Raw genomic sequence first — 16,460 nt, 5'->3', positions numbered from 1 at the left:
ATCCCCGACCTCTTCAATCTTGATTCCAATTTGAGTGGGTCCATGGAACAAGACGCACTGCCTTTTTTTAGGAAGAGCTGATTAGCTGCAGACAAAAACATATACACCTGGCTGAACTAAGTATCACGGAATGGAACCCTCACACAAGGGCGCCTCAAAGGCACATCCACCGTGCATTAGGAACATCTCCCATGAAATATAATTTATAAGTAAGGGAGATGTTTCTAATGCATGGTAGGATATGCATCTGAGGTCGGTGTGAGGCGTCCTGTGTGAGGAGCAGATCCGGTCTCTCACAGAACAAATCCGGTCTCTCCCATGAACTATAATTTATAAAAAATTAGTATATATTTTTTTTTTCAATTCTGGATGATAATAATATATCCAATTTAATTACTATCATAATTTAATTATTTTTGAATTTGATTAATAAAAATATCATAAATACGTCTAATTTAATTATTACTATTATTATTATAATGTAAAACTACCACATACAAAACACCTACATACTTAATAATTAGTATAAATAGTTCCATATAGAATTATGAGCAACTCACATTCTATGGACCCTTGGGCCTTCCTTATAAATGGACCATCCACTCATAATGTCATTTAGGGTCGCAAAACAGAGCTGGACGCCAGTTCACATCCATCTATACCCTTCGATCCTTTTTCTCCCCTTCCGCTCTCATCTAAACCCTAACCAATGACTAATTACTGGGCTTAAAACCAACAACCTTCAACCGAGTAGGGTACATCTTTTTCTTTCCCTCATTTTTTTTTGCATCTTCCACCTTCTCCGAAGAAAATCTTTTTATGGTCCACTTCACCTCAGACTTCATTTATTAATTCTCCAAATGTTTTTATCCCTACTCATCCCCTTTATAGCATCCTGGTGAATTAAAAATATGTTCCCCGCTTGACACTAATTACCCGAATTGTAGACGACTGCATTATGAAGTGTTGAGGTGGACTGAACTCAAATTACCTACCAAAAAATAAAAGAATTAAGTGCTGTTTAGGGAGGTGTTAGTCCCAGGACCGGAGGCGAAGGGTCCGTAGAATGTATATGAGTGATACAATGAGTTCGATTTTGCCACTTTAGAGCGCAGGGTAAAATAGAGACCCAGGGCCTTTATTGTATAGCTGTGGCCCCACCATGCATAACGATCACTTCATCTAATTCAAGGTCCACAGCAATCAGCAATACATGTAAAGCCTTGATTTCGTTGTTTTATGCAATGCTAAAACAACATATTACAATAAAGAAACAAGAGATAAGCTTATATATACATAAAATTATTTAAAAAACATATAGAGATCAGATATGTGTTGACGCAAAATACAATGCACAATTGCTTATTGACATTTCAAATACACAGGCAGCATTTGTTGCCACATAATCCGACTGAACAAATCAACCCGACATTTCAAATACACATGTAAAGCCTTTTACCCCATTTGCCATTTCAGTTCAAATCAACCCTACTAATTAAGCAAATATATTTTTTACAGGTTAAAACCAAATCACCACCTACACTTACATGACTTTACTATAAACTTCTAACATTTAAAAATATATATATATATATATATATATATATATATATATATATATATATATTGCTTTGTATAAAGCAAATAATAAAGGTTATGGATCTATGGAAGAAGATGAAGAAGCCTAGGCTCGAAAGTAACCAACAACCCATTCTTCATGTAAAGCGTGGTGGTTAATTTTGGAACAATTGTCTGGCCTTCAACCACCTTAACCGAGAACCTGAGCAGGATTGAAGCTGCCACCATTTTCATCTGCATGTAAGCAAACTTCTTTCCCACACACAGTCGGGGTCCGGCATTAAACACCGCATACTTGAACTGGTTCTCGCTCACCAGCTCCCCGTTTTTCATCCACCTTTCCGGCTTAAACTCCTTGCAGTCCTTCCCCCATATGTCCTCCATTCGACCCATCGAGTAGATGAGGTAGAACACCCGAGCACCCTTCTTCACAAAGGCTCCATCCGGAAAAACGTCGTCTTCTTGAACCTCCTTGAAGTCCATCGGCACCGACGGGTACAGCCTGAGCGATTCCGATAGCGCTGCTTGAAGATACACCATCTTTTTTAGCTCGTCGATGGAGAAAATTACGTCCTCGTCTTTCTCCTTCTTGGACTTCCTTTGCCCGACGATCTCTTTTATCTCGTCGATGATGCGTTCTTCGACTCGTGGGTGTTTGTGCAACAGCCAGAAGAACCACGTCAGTGCCACTGAGCTTGTATCTCGCCCTGCTAGGATAAAACTTATGCAGAAATCCTCAAGAAACTTGTCCGAGAATTTCTTCTTGCCCTTTTGTTCAGGATCTTCGACTTCGATGAGTCTGGACAATAGATCAGAACGATCGTTTAAGCTGCCGAGCTTGCTGAGTTCTACCCTCCGACCGGTCACCGTCTTCTCCCCGAACTTGTGAACTATTTGAACGGCCTCCTTGAGTTTCTTCTCCGAGCCTATTCCCAACAGCTTCATGAACTTCCATACGAAAGGAGGGACTATAAACCTGAACAGAGTGGACTCGGTGGCAAGCTCGAAAGCTTTTGCAAAAGGGACCTCGGGAAGGTCGATGGCCAAGCAATCCGGGTCGACCCCGAATGCGGCGGTGCAGATATTGTCGAATGTGAATCGGAGAAACACGTCCTGGACATCCACTCTGTCGCCGGATACCGCAAGCTTGTTTAACAATTTCAATAGCTTTTGGTGCACCAAGTCCTGTATGGTTCGGAGAGAGTACTGGACGAAGCGGCTCGAGTGCATCTCCGACGTCGCGGCCCGTCTTTGCTCCTTCCAAAGTTCATCGTCGGCGTTAAAGATGCCGTCACCGAGCAAATCAGAGAACCTCTCGCGGTAGTACTTCCCTTTAGGGAAGTTCCTAAACCTTGTCTTGAGCATGTACTCGATGTTAGAAGGATTAACGGTCACGATCCCATGCGCACCGCCCATCCACATTCCTCTGAAGTGAAACGTGCCACCACATTTGATCAGAGTTTGGGTACCCCAGTCATAGAGTTGGTTGATGTGGAAGAACAAGGTGGGAATAATGCCCAGAACTGGCCATAACATTGGACCCTTGTTGGTGAGTCTCCGAGCCAAAGCCGTGAAGATGAATAAACCCAAAAGTGCCACGGCTACATCAGAAACCCTTACTTGAGCAAACAGCCATTTTGTTGTTAGCTGACCCTGAGACAGAACAAACTTTCCTGTTCCTGATGATCCCATCTCTCTTCTTTAATTACTCTGCAGGTAGGTACCGTAGCTAGGGATGGAACTTGGAAGAATGAAGGAGTGTAAGTAGATGATGATGATGATGATGATGATGGACTGCAAATTTCTCAATTTATAGTAATCGTGTGCAAGTATTAGATCGAGTAGAGAATAGAGAATCTGGAGCTTGAGCTTCTTCATTGACTTGATTTATGTTGTATTAACTCTGAGTGGGCACCTACGGCCCTACACAATTACATTACATGTTGTTAGAGAGCGTTCCGCCATTAATTGTTCGATGTCTCAACCACCTCCAACAGTGAAAGTGTGAAATAAGAACAAGGAATCGAGATTCGAGAGAAAGTTATGAGTGGAATCCAGTATAACTAAATATGTTCACTTTTAATCGCCAAGTAATTAAATAAATTTAAGAGTACTGTTTACTCGCGACTCCGGAACATGGGTTTTGAAAGAAGTATAAGAGATTGCGCCAGTTAATTAATTGCCACCAACTGACGACTTGAAAGTTGAAAAAAAATAAAAGGGAGAATGACGGTTAATTACCACACCCTAAAAATTCTTAGCCACACGGAGTCGGACGAGCGCTGACGCTGAGAGGTGAAAGCAGGGCAACCAGAACGAGCCGTGCATGGGGTCGCATTGCATGAATTTAAAACATACCAAGTACCGAAGGGAAGAAGACATATTCCCTATGTATGTACTACTATGCACACCAATTTTGGTTTCGGGAAATGGGAGACGGGTTTATTGGGTGGTTGGGCTTTGGAAGTTGATCGGTCTGTGTCGACCGTTGGATCAATCTTCTTATTAACAGAATGCCCATCCCAGGACTCTTGTAAAGCCCATGTATGCACGTATGAAAGAAAGATTGAAAGGTTTTGAACCCACACCCAATGAAAGCCAACCTTGGTTGATGAGGGTATATATATATATTCTCATATTCTGTTGGGTGGTCCTACACTCCTAATCCTGCTTAAGTGCTTCACATCAATACGCCTCATTTACTGAAACGCCGTTTATCACATGTACCTCCTATTTTGTCAGAATTCCAATTTTGCCCCTGTTCATGGCCCGGGCAGTGTTCGGGCTTGGACTTGGGCCTAAACATTTTCTATTCACCACATAGAGAGCGAAACAACAAACAACAGATGTGAAACGTCTCGCTAAATTCTATCATGAGATTTTAGGGTTTGAGGTGACCTAAAGCCGCCCTAAATTTAAAGAAACTGAGGTGATATTTCCTCTTTGCATCTCATTGAGGGGAACCCCAAAGTGAAAAGCTTTTGGAAGGACGATGAAGCTCTACTATGACATCTCGTTTTTTGGGGTTCAACTACGATATGAAAAGCTACGTTTACAGCAATTATTGGATTTACTTTAATAACCGGTAACTAATCATTTTATAGTAAAATTAAAATTTAAAATATCCAAAAAAAAATAAAAGTGATGTTAGAAATAAAGGAAAATGTAAAATGGAGCTCACACCCAAATACGAAAGACGAACTCAGCAAGAAAAAAAAGGAAATTAGAGTGTATGGGTCGACTATTGCCTTCGGTGCTCAGAACTGTAACGACGGGGGATTGAGATGACTGAAGTGTCTAACCATCCCGTTACTATTATATGTGATGTTCAACTCTGCTTGAATGCGAATTAGGTGCAGACAAGGTATCGGTTTCGGTCAAAGTTTAAAGTATCAGAAATGCTATGCATATCGGAAAGGTAAATTTAAGAGACGTATCACGATACGTCTTGAATACATATGGATATGGACGAAAAATTAAAATACGCATGAAAATACATAGAAATGCTATAAAATACTCTAATAAATCATAAATAAACATCAATATCACTAAATATAAGACTTAAATGAGCTATTTATACATAAAAATCACGTGTTTTAATGGATTTTTATAAAAAAAAAACATATTATAATCAACAAATGGGAATAAAAACATACTATCTAATAAAATACTTAATTCAGTTTCAATCTTCCAAGTTCCAACTTCAAATTTTAAATCTATTATAATTTACAAATTCAACATTTGAATCCCATTATGTTGTTTAAAAGTTAAAACTTTACATGAAGTCATGAATCACATAAAAGTTCAATTATTATATAAATTATCCAATTTTAAGTGTTAATGTACTAGTAAATTAATTTTCAATTGTTACTATGAAAATTTTTATTTTTTTTAAATATTGTTTCAATTATTATCTAATACAAATATCCAATTAAACAAATAATAACTGTTTTCATATTTTTGAGGCCACAATTATATTCACATTCAAATTATAGATTATCATGTGAAATATATCAATGCCTTTTATTTTGTATTTTTTAAATATTTTTAAATATTACTAAAAAATATTTTTAATTGTTTTAAACATTTTTCCAAGTGTTATATAATCCATTTAAACAATTAACAATCATTGAATCAAATAATTATATAAAATTTGTAATTATTGAATCAAACATTTTTCTGTATTTTTTAAATGATTATTTATTTTTACTCAAATAATTATTTTGCATGTTTTATTCTAAAAATTAAACAAATATTTTTTTGAATGGCTTCATGGACATCTATTATTTTTATTCTAAAATTAATAATTATTTTACATGTTTTATTCTAAAAAATAAATAATTATTTATTTTTATTCAAATAACTATTTTATGTTTTATTCTAAAAATTAAATTAGATTAAAAAAAAAGTAAATATGTAACAGAAAATTTGAATGAATTTATGGATATAATAGATGAAATATTTATTTTTCATATTTCATTCTAAAAACTAAATAATTATTTATTTTTATCTCAATAATTATTTTGCATATTTTATTCTAAAAATTAAACTAAAATTTAAAAAGTAAATATGTAACAAAAAAATTGAATGGTTTTATGAACATAATAGATCATCCATATATTTATTGTAAATATTTATTATTAGAATTTTATCATAGCAAAAAATTAGAGAAATAAATAAATATTTATAATCTAAAAATAAAAAAAAAAAACAAATTAAAATTTTCATATGATATTTCAATATATTGATGTTATTCTTAGCTCTACAACATACTCAACCTATAGGGTTAGATCACAAAAAAATTGAAGAAATTTTCTATATATTATATATTATTTTAAAAATAAAAAAAAATAAAAAAAAATCAATTATTTAGAAGAAATGTAAATTGATCTATGGTCATGATAGATCATCCATAGATCTACAACATAATCAATATTTAGAGGTAGATCACAAAGAAAACCTAAAATTTTCATTTCTTTCAGATTTTTAATATGCTAGAAAATTTTCAAATATTCACAAAGATTTACATATAGGAGCAAAATAAATGAGATTTTTTGCACAAGAATAACATATCAACATACACAAAGATGTTTCTAAGCATCCAAACTAAAAAACACAAAACATTGGCTGAGATTGTAAAAGAATTGAAAAAACATACATATTTTCGCTAATTTTTTAACAATTTTGAAAAACTTGTTGGATTTTTGAAAATTGTGGATGTTTTGGTGGGTTTTGGCTAGATTTCAATCTCCAAGAATGATATGAAGGTTTTTAAAGGGTTTTGGGAAGAAAGACAAAAACCTTTAAAGGGTTTTTAAAGGTTTTCAATCTCCAAGAATGGTATGTTGGTTTTCCGCAACAGTAAAATTGCAATGTATCGGCTGATACGCAACTAATACAGCACGGAAATAGGCCGATACTCACCAAAATGTTATCGATACGGACACGATACATTTTCGGAATGGCGAAAAGGAACTGATGGTGCGCAATCCAGCCGGTCCTAGCTGTCAACGACCTTGCCTCTGAACGGAACTACAGGGAACCTAAAATGGAGAAGATGAGGAAGCTCCGGGGGGAACCCGGTGTGATTGCTCCGAAGCTCAAGTTAGAACTCTCTCAAAGGCAAGACAAAACCAGATGGCGCAAAGTTTACATACCTTCCTCGGGGGGTAGAGAGCCTTTTTATAACCACCTCGCGCACTCACTCCGAGGCCTCTATCAGGTCGGGTATGTTACTTCTGTGCTTCTGCCAGTTCGGGTGTCATTACCTCTGCTGGGACAAAACCGCCACTGCTCCTTGTCGGAGCCGTCTCTGTAACTGGAGATGGCGGTGGCAGGTGGCCGTTGGAATGCGGCTGTCAAGCGTCAGATCCCAAGTCAGTCAGTCAGGTGCGCCGCCCCTGGATACGGACTCCTTCGGTGTCAGGTACGGTTCATTCAGTTCGGTGTTCCGGGGACGAAGTGCTGGAGTGGTGTGCGAGGTTGTCTTGAATTCAGATAGAAGTGTGGCCCGAACTGCCGTGGGGCAGGCCAATTCGGGTTGTTACCCTTTGTGTTCGTAAGGCTCGGGGCCTAAGGGAGAGCTCAGGCTCCTTACTAGGAGTTCGGGCTCCTTGCGAGGAGTTCAGACCACTGGTTCCTCCTCTCGGAGCTCGCGCCTTGGTGAGCTGTTTTGCCGAACTGTTGCCTTTGCCACGTGTTGAGTGGTTACGAGGTCGGGCCAAATCTTCCTTCATCAGGAATGGTATTAAAGATTTGGTACCGTTCCCCGTGCTGGAACCTCAAAGATACGATACATATCGGCCCATACGTAACGAAATTTTGAACCTTGGTTCTGGTACAAGTCCAATACACGGAACGCATAGAAATTATTTGTAGCATTTCTTGTCGTATGTATCGGTCTGTATCGGCCGATTCCGAAATATAGCATGATACAAGTCCCCTTCTCTCATTAATTTCATTAAATTATATTTAAGGCCGAACTACCTCTCATTAATTTTATACTTACTCTTATTTTTAAATAAATTTCTCTCTCATTGATTAGTTAATTATTCCTATAATTAATGCATAATTTTAAATTTAGCGCCTAATTGGAATTCTCTTCTCATTAATTTCGTTAATTAATAACCCTCTTTCTCATTAAATTCGTTTTGTTAGTATAAAACTACAAATTAGCAATAAAAAGATTCGAACCCTAGCCACTAAACTTTAAGAACTAAAGGTACACCAATCATCACTAAGCCACGCCCACTTACTTGTTATAAGTTTATGCATTTTTATTTTTAAGTAAAGTTTCTCTTTTTCTTAGTATATACTTCCCAATAAATGTTAGAATTAATTATTAAGATTTATGTATTCATTAATATTAAGATAAATTATATTGATTATTTTAAAACTAATGTATATCAATATACATTTTAGTTTTTTTTTTCATGTTTTAGTTATTCCATCATTTGTCAATAGACTTGTTCATGGGTCCGATGCACGGCCCAACCTAGCCCAAGGCTCAGCCCACGGACCAGCCCAGCCCACGGCATGGTATGAACCCGTATAGGCCTGGGCCGTAGACCGTACCGGACTGAACCTCAAATTTTTTACCAGGAAAGGCGACACAGCCTGCATTTTGTGTAGGCCGCCCGGCCGTACCGTGTTTACACCTCTAGGTACAATCCCTTTTAGCGGTAGATGATGAATTTACGCCTCCCTTGCAATGGAACCTGCTGCAAAAGTAGGACCTTAAATCATGCAATTAATTAATAGAGTTTTAGTAACTGGTGATGTTTGACACGGCGAAGAAAAGTTAACCATCTTATCAATTATCGTGTAGGCAGCTGATAATTACTGTTTATAACGAGATAATAATTTACTTAGTATAAATAATATTACAGTAATAAGGCAGATAATAATTTACAGTTACATGCACATATATATATATATATATATAAATATAAATATCGATAGTACTTTTTATTTTTTTTCAAAACCGGTTCAAGGGTACTGATTTAATGCTCCTCCACTCCCTGAATCGGTTAGAATCCTGATACATCCTCCGTAAGGGTGTATCAAAGAGCTCCCAAAATGATATATATCTATTGATACGGATTAATACATATTGATACTTTAAAACTTGGGTAAAAAAAGACTAAAAACATTCCAGCCATATGGGAGCATTCTCTCAATACCAAAAAATTATCATTGTTTTTAGTCTTTTTGGCTACCATGTGAGCAGCTGAAATAAGTTCCCTGGATCCAAAAAAATTATCAGTGTTTTAGACCCCAATCAAAAAAACCTAAGCAGCCTTCCAGAGCATCCGCTAAAGCTTACGAAGGTCGGCCTCAGTCGGTGTAAATCCATGTTCACACCGTTTGAAAAGTCTCTTCCAACCTTAGCATTGAAAATATCTCCCCATGAAATAAAGTACATAAACAAATACAGAGATATTTTCAATGCAAGGCTGTAAGGGTATTTGAACCGGCCTTACACTGACTGAAGCCGATCTCGATTGTATGGGAACAGTATTAATAGATATTAATTTAATCATAGATATGATTGATGAATGACAAAAAAGGGTTCATATAGCCCAATGATCTCTCTAGGGTGTCAATTGGACTGGATTTGGTCCAACCCGATCCGGTCCAATGTGAGTCTATTATAAATTGACAGGTCCAATGCAATCCAATGAATATTTTGGATTGGTCCAATTCAACGTTTGGACCATCTAATGTGTTCAAATTCATTTTGATTTAGATTGGTTTTAATTCAAACCCGGTCTATTGGCATCTATATTCTTATTTTTTATCAATGGACCAGATATTGGCTTAATCCAACCCAATCCAATATAAATTTATTATGAACGAACTACATTCAATCCAATCTAATAAACATTTTAGATCGAATTAGTCTAATCCAATATGTCTTATTATTGGTCTATCTAATCCATCCAAATTAATTTTGAACTAGACGAGTCCAATTCCATTGACACCTTTAGATCTCCCCACAAAAAACCTCTGCCCTATCCTGAAGATATACGGAGATGTTAGTCAGATGAGTGATGCTTTTGGCAAATTTGGGAGCCACCTGAACTCCATCGGGTTTTCTCGATGGCATCCAACAACCTCCGTGGGCTTTACTACAACGGTGAGTCTTCCTCATTATTATGCAGGCTTAATACTCTTATCCATAAAAGAATTTCACACTTACGGAGTAAATGATCAACCAGCGGAAGATCTCGCACATTTAACACAAGCAATGGTCGAATCAGGTCACTAGTAAATGTGAAAGCTTCTATACTTAATTGTTGAAGTACCCATTCTTTCAACTTAATTAAGATATCTTAGAGGCGACCAGATTCTTACAAGTAAAAATCCTACACACATTCTTCAAGTACAAGCAACCTTCGGTATATTCAGAACATTTAGTTAGTTATGTATTTATTATTTAACATACATGTATGAGAGATATTTATAATATATCACCCGATGTTATATGCACAAAGTTTTTGTTTGTAAGAGATCCTGGGAGTTCATTTCCTTTAGCTATGTTTGATTGGATAGAAAATAAGAAAGAAAGAAAAAATTAATTGAAGAGAACTTCACAAAATTTGTTAACATTTATTTCCTAAACTTTCTGTTTCTCTTTTATTTTCCATTAAACCAAAGCATAGCCTTACTGCTTTGTATACAAGTATTTACATCCCGAAATAGTTGATTCCTTATAACTTTATTAATGAAGTTTAAGTTGGTCATGCCCTTCCATCCATGGTTTTGAAAAACGGAATGGACCAGAAAACCTAGGAGGGTAGGATCATTTCACTCTAAAATTGTTTTTTTGCCAAAAATCGTTGATTTGGTCAACGACCTGTTGACTTAGGCGGTCAAATCATAGTCTCAGACAATATTTTTTGGTCTTTTTTTTTTAATTTTTTAAGTAAGAATGAATCGTCTATTCAAACTAAACAGTCAGATCGTTCAACCCGGGAACTGATCCCCAAAACAGGTCCAATTTTAAAAACCTTGCTTCCATCCACCTTTATAAGTTCTTGGGTAAAAAACACATGTGCAAAAATAAAGAAAAAAAAGAAGATAAAAGAACAAAAGTGAGACTATTGTGTATGTGTGTTTTGTTTTCTATACAAGTATTTATTATAGATTGTATAATCAGGCTCCACATCTACCAACATGACAGTGCAACCTTACTGCACGTGGTGCAACGTCCAACAGCTCTACACGGTGACAATTGCTAGCCAGTTCCTCCTCAGTTCATTGTTTAGGGATTCGATTGAGTATGTGTTTGGAGAAAATGTCAATTAATGAAATCCTATTCAAGACTTTAATTAGGTGAGTTGGTGACCGTTGTGTTTATTATTGTAGGTCTATTACAACAATAATAACAGCAAAATAATATAGAATATAGCTATAGTAATCAACTCGCTCGCTCAGACTCGATGGGAAGATGGGGCAGCATTTGGATAAAGACTATTGACAAGCCTTGCCGTGGCAACACTAACATGATGCGTAAGAATGGAATGCAACAATAAGATTACTGGATGTCAGTCTCGTTCGGGGGTTCTGACTTCAGCGGTATCCATCTTTTTATGCAGAATGGATTAGAATTAGGTGGGCACAACGTTGTAAGTGTTTGGATAGTATTCGAGCTGGCCGAGGATGCCATGTGACGGATTTTATAGATGTTCTCTTTGGATTGTGTTAGCAATCTCGTCTGAAATCGCATGATGGAAGATGGAAGAATACGATCAAAAGGAGTGTTTTATACGGATAAGGGAAGATAATTCAGTTGAAGAATGGGGAACTTTCTGAATATCTCGACGGATAACCTCATCTTGATAACTCTCCATTCATTCAGTACATCATCTCCTCGGTTTGGAATTAGCATCGATTATTCTGATTAAGCCTGTTACCTTATTGATTTGAGCATCAGAGTGCTTATTTGGAGAGCAACTCCTTGGGCCTTTGGTTTTTTTTGGTGGTTGCAAATCTCGGTGTGCAGCTTCATCCAATTAACAGGATCATCTAACTACATTAGTGAGTCAAAATACCTCGAATTGAACAATATCAATAAACATATTCAATAAGTACTATGAAGTAATTTTGACACTATCCCATAAAATACCTCCAAGTTACCTTTGTAAAACGTTAAAAAATTACTTCTAACAATTGTTAGAATATTTATCAAGTGCTCAGATAATTGAACATGTTATAATGTGCCAAATAGATCCCGTCCCCTTTTCATGAGCCTCGACTTCAATTCCTGTTTGAAAGGATTTTGGGGTATAAGTTCACAATATGAGATGGGACTCTACACAGGAATGTCAGAAACGGTGTTTGGTAAAAATTTAGAAGCAATGCGACTGTAATACAAAATAGAGATTTTTAGGCTGCATTCCCCCTCAGAATTCTGATTTCAACTGCATACTTATAACAATTCAAATTTATAAACAGTTTCACCTATAACACTCGTACCCGTTTGTAAATTGACATCAATTCTATGGTTTTTAAAATCGATCTGGCGACCAAACCAGTCAGGGGTCCGGTTACCGGGTCGAATGGTTGGCCCGTTCTGATAAAAAATAAAAAATTTGAAAAATGATCAAAACCGTTCGATCGATTAACAGGCCGGTTCAGCAATTTGCTGACCAAAATCAACGGTTTTGAAAAAAAATGAAACCGATGACCAGTTCTCAATTTTTTCGATCCGATCGTCTGATCTGGTCCAATTTTGAAAACCATGATCAACGAACTCTACAACTGTGGGACAAATATTAATATATATTAATTTCAGGGAAGACTTATATTATTATCGATCCTCCCTAGTCCCTAGTGATATTAAGTGAACCCAGCAGTCTTAATCAAGTTCTTTTAACAGGGCCATTTTGCCTCAATACTGGGGTTGTATATATGATCATGAGCTCAGTCTCAGCGTAGAAGATACAAACATGAGACGATGTAATTGTAATGATTCCAAGCTAAAGCTAGAGAAGGGGAAAGATTGATAATTAAGAGGGTTTCTTTGGCAGATGATATATCCATTTTCCACGTACGTACATGCATATGCATATGCATGGAACATGGAACATGTAGATAAGGAAATGGTTCAGTTTTTTCGCCATTTAAAGCGTTCGCCAAGTTAGGCCATAAGGAAGCTATCCGAAATGAATGATATTATTCAATTTGGAAAGAGTCTAGAGTCTACCTCTCTGTCACCCATTCCTTTCAAATGGAAATATTCTTGATTTCTTCGTCTTCCAGTCAAAAATAAGGAAATATTCTTGATTTTTTCATCCGAACTCTTGACTTAGCGAAGAAGTAGAGCAATTAGGAACTAAGGGCCCAATTCAATTTTTTTCCCTTGTTTTCTAGTCAAAAATAAGGGCCCATTTCAATCGGAGGAATAACTGAAATATTTACTCTTTCTTGTTTTAGTTCTATATATTATATATGGGGAATTTTATTATTTTATTATCGATTGACTAACAGATGTGAGGAAATTAATGCAATACTTGCTAAATCTTTCCTTTTTTTTTAAATGGTAATGGTGACTTTATTTTGGGTAGAGCAACTGAATTGATAAAACCCAATCGAATTGAGAAAATCAAATTGAAAAATGCGACTAACTGAACCGATTGATTCGGTATTTTTAAAAAACTGAAAGATCGATTCAGTTTTTTATTAACATAGAAAAAAACTGGTGATTAATTGATCGATTTGGTTCTTCACTTTTTTTAATATTTATAACATATATTACAAATAAATATAAATATATAATGCACATATATTATATATTTATATATTTATTTATAATATATGTTATAAATATAGAAAACCAAAAAAAATGAAGAACCAAACTGGTCAAAAACCAAAACCAGTCAACTGGTTAATAGGTGGTACCGGATCAATTTCAATAATTGGTATTTGAGTTCACATTCAACTGTGGTGGAGAAGATGGGGATAGTTGCTTTCTTTTTAAAGGAATTTTGGTTTTATTTAATCTTGTATTTGAGTTGACCATGCCAAATGTAAAATGTGTGAGATGAAATGTGTCCATGAGTCCATCCCTGAATGGGAGGGCATTGAGGGGGTACATATAAGGTGGGCAAAGGATCTTGGTCGACAAGTGTAAGAGTATGTACTCTGCTTTATGCAAGTAAGTATTAATCATATATGATGTATGGTATTTGGATTTAGCTTTTCAACCTAAAACAAGTATCTTCTTTGTATAGTATAGATATATATATATATATATATATATATATATATATATATATATATATATATTTTTTTTTTTTTGTCACATTTTCTTCTCATCACAAACCAAATAGTTTTTAAATGATAAAAATGACTATACCCATTTAATATTGCGGATAAATACGGATACACACGATGCAGAATTCTGAATTCCAGCCCTCCCCCCTACTAACCCTCTCCCCCCTATAAACCACTTCCTGCCCGTGAATTTAGCATCAATTCACAGTCAGGATGCATTCCCCCCTGTACTTTGGGGCTATAAAATTCTGATCTGGGTTGATTGGTCATTTTCCCTTAATATTATGCTATCTATTCTAATGTGGCAAAAATACCCCTATTACATGCTAACCATCTCTCCCCAACAATCAAAAAGGTGTTCCACAACTAGCTAATATTATAGACCAACTATCTGTAGGACCGTTAATTAATATGATTTGACCATTATTTATCCCAAGACAAACTATTGCATTATATTATTGGAATGAATTAATGATAAGAAACAATCAAATTGATTTTTAGGGTTCCAACTGGCTGATTGGTAAGGTCTCCTGTTGATTGTAGCAGAGACTTGGGGTCAAGTGTTGCATAGTATAGAAAGAAAAAAAAAAAAAAACAGTGTAATCACGTTGATTTGGCTGTCCAATGGTAAATGCTAAAAGCCAAATTTAATTAATTTGATTGTCTAATAATTTTGCAAGGATGTAAAAGTCGGTCATAACCATCCGTTTAATGCACCCCTCATATGTAGGTTGGTGGTAAAGAGTATTCTAGGAATGATGAATAGAGTAGTAGTTTTATATATTTTGTTACCATTTGATGAGATCCTAGTCTCTCAGTCTCTCAAGCTATCAAATAAAAATTAGGAAGAAGATTTTAGATAATTTTTATTAAATAATTGTCAAGGTTTTTATTTAATTTTAGCAAAAATTTTAACCCTAAGGCTGCATATGTAAATCAAGAACCGATGTAAAATTTACATCGGTTCGGCTTTGTAGGCATTTAGAAAGAGGGTATAATTATTATTGACGTAAAACTCCACTCCGATTCAGTTTTGTGTGTGCTTGGATGGAGAGAAGTTTTACGTCGATAATTGATGTAAAACCTCATCAGCTCAAAAGTTTTACATCGATAATTGATGTAAAAACTACATCGATTTTATCGATGTAAAACTTTACACTCTTCCACCTATCGCTATTTTCAAAAAGCAACGGCCACTTTCATGGTTCAGTGTAAAACAACATTGGTGTATTTTTACACCAATGATGTTTTACACTGATTTCAAACACAGCCTTAAAGTTTTTGACCGTTGCTGAAACCTCCCCTAAAGTTGGTAATCATCTCTCCTAAACTTTTTGACCCATTTGCAAGTAGATCCCTTTTGTTAGAATCCTCTAACAAGAGGCACGGAAATGTCCAAGATATCCATATAGTTACTTTTGACCAAAATGTTTATTTTCCAATTTTTTTTTATTCATATCAATCTTACTCTAAGTACTTCCAATCTCTTTCCTAAAAGTTGATTTATTTTTCAAATTTGCCCATTCATACGTAAAATTGCAACTTTAAACCCTCATTTTTTTTTGTTCATAAAATTTATATTGTTTTACTGTAGAAACCAGCATCGACAGTAACTGCATGGGTATCTTGGACATTTTTGTGCCTCTTGTTAAAAGATTTTAACAAAAGGGGTCGACTATCTCAAAAAGTCCATGGGAGGTGATTGCAATTACCAAACTTCAGATGAAGGTTTCAGCAATTTAAACATTAATAAAAAGTAATAATTTTTTTAGCTTAATAAGGCAAGTGTATATTAAGCACTAATTGTGAGTAGACAGGGGTTGGGCTGGGTCAGAGGCAAATATAAACATTTTGTTGAATGGGAATGCTGTTTCATGGAGAACATTTTATATAACTATATTCATAGAGGCAAATATAAACATTTTATATAACCACATTCATAGAGAAGGAAATCAAGCAGCGGATTGGATTATTGGATAGCTAATAAAGGTCACAGAGCTTCAAGTTTCAATGGACTGTCTTCTTGGAAGTTAGATTCTGCTTCGAGGTTGTGCTCTTCCCCTTTTCCTAGATTTGTCTAGATTCACTAGAATCTTGTTAAT

At 35.7% G+C, this 16,460-nt stretch overlaps 1 pseudogene across 1 annotated transcript; it reads right to left on the bottom strand.

Moving 5' to 3' along the window:
• Positions 1-1,337: 1,337 nt before the first annotated feature.
• LOC104593033 (cytochrome P450 86B1 pseudogene) lies at positions 1,338-3,372 on the bottom strand (annotated as a pseudogene). Its single transcript, XR_016083724.1, has one exon. The product of XR_016083724.1 is annotated as a cytochrome P450 86B1 pseudogene (transcript).
• Between the last annotated feature and the right edge of the window lie 13,088 nt (positions 3,373-16,460).

Source organism: Nelumbo nucifera, chromosome 3, assembly GCF_055504915.1.
Source record: "Nelumbo nucifera cultivar China Antique chromosome 3, China Antique-T2T, whole genome shotgun sequence".
Lineage (NCBI taxonomy): Eukaryota > Viridiplantae > Streptophyta > Magnoliopsida > Proteales > Nelumbonaceae > Nelumbo > Nelumbo nucifera.
The sequence above is the reverse complement of the archived record's forward strand: the minus strand, read 5'-3'. Positions and strand labels throughout refer to the sequence as shown.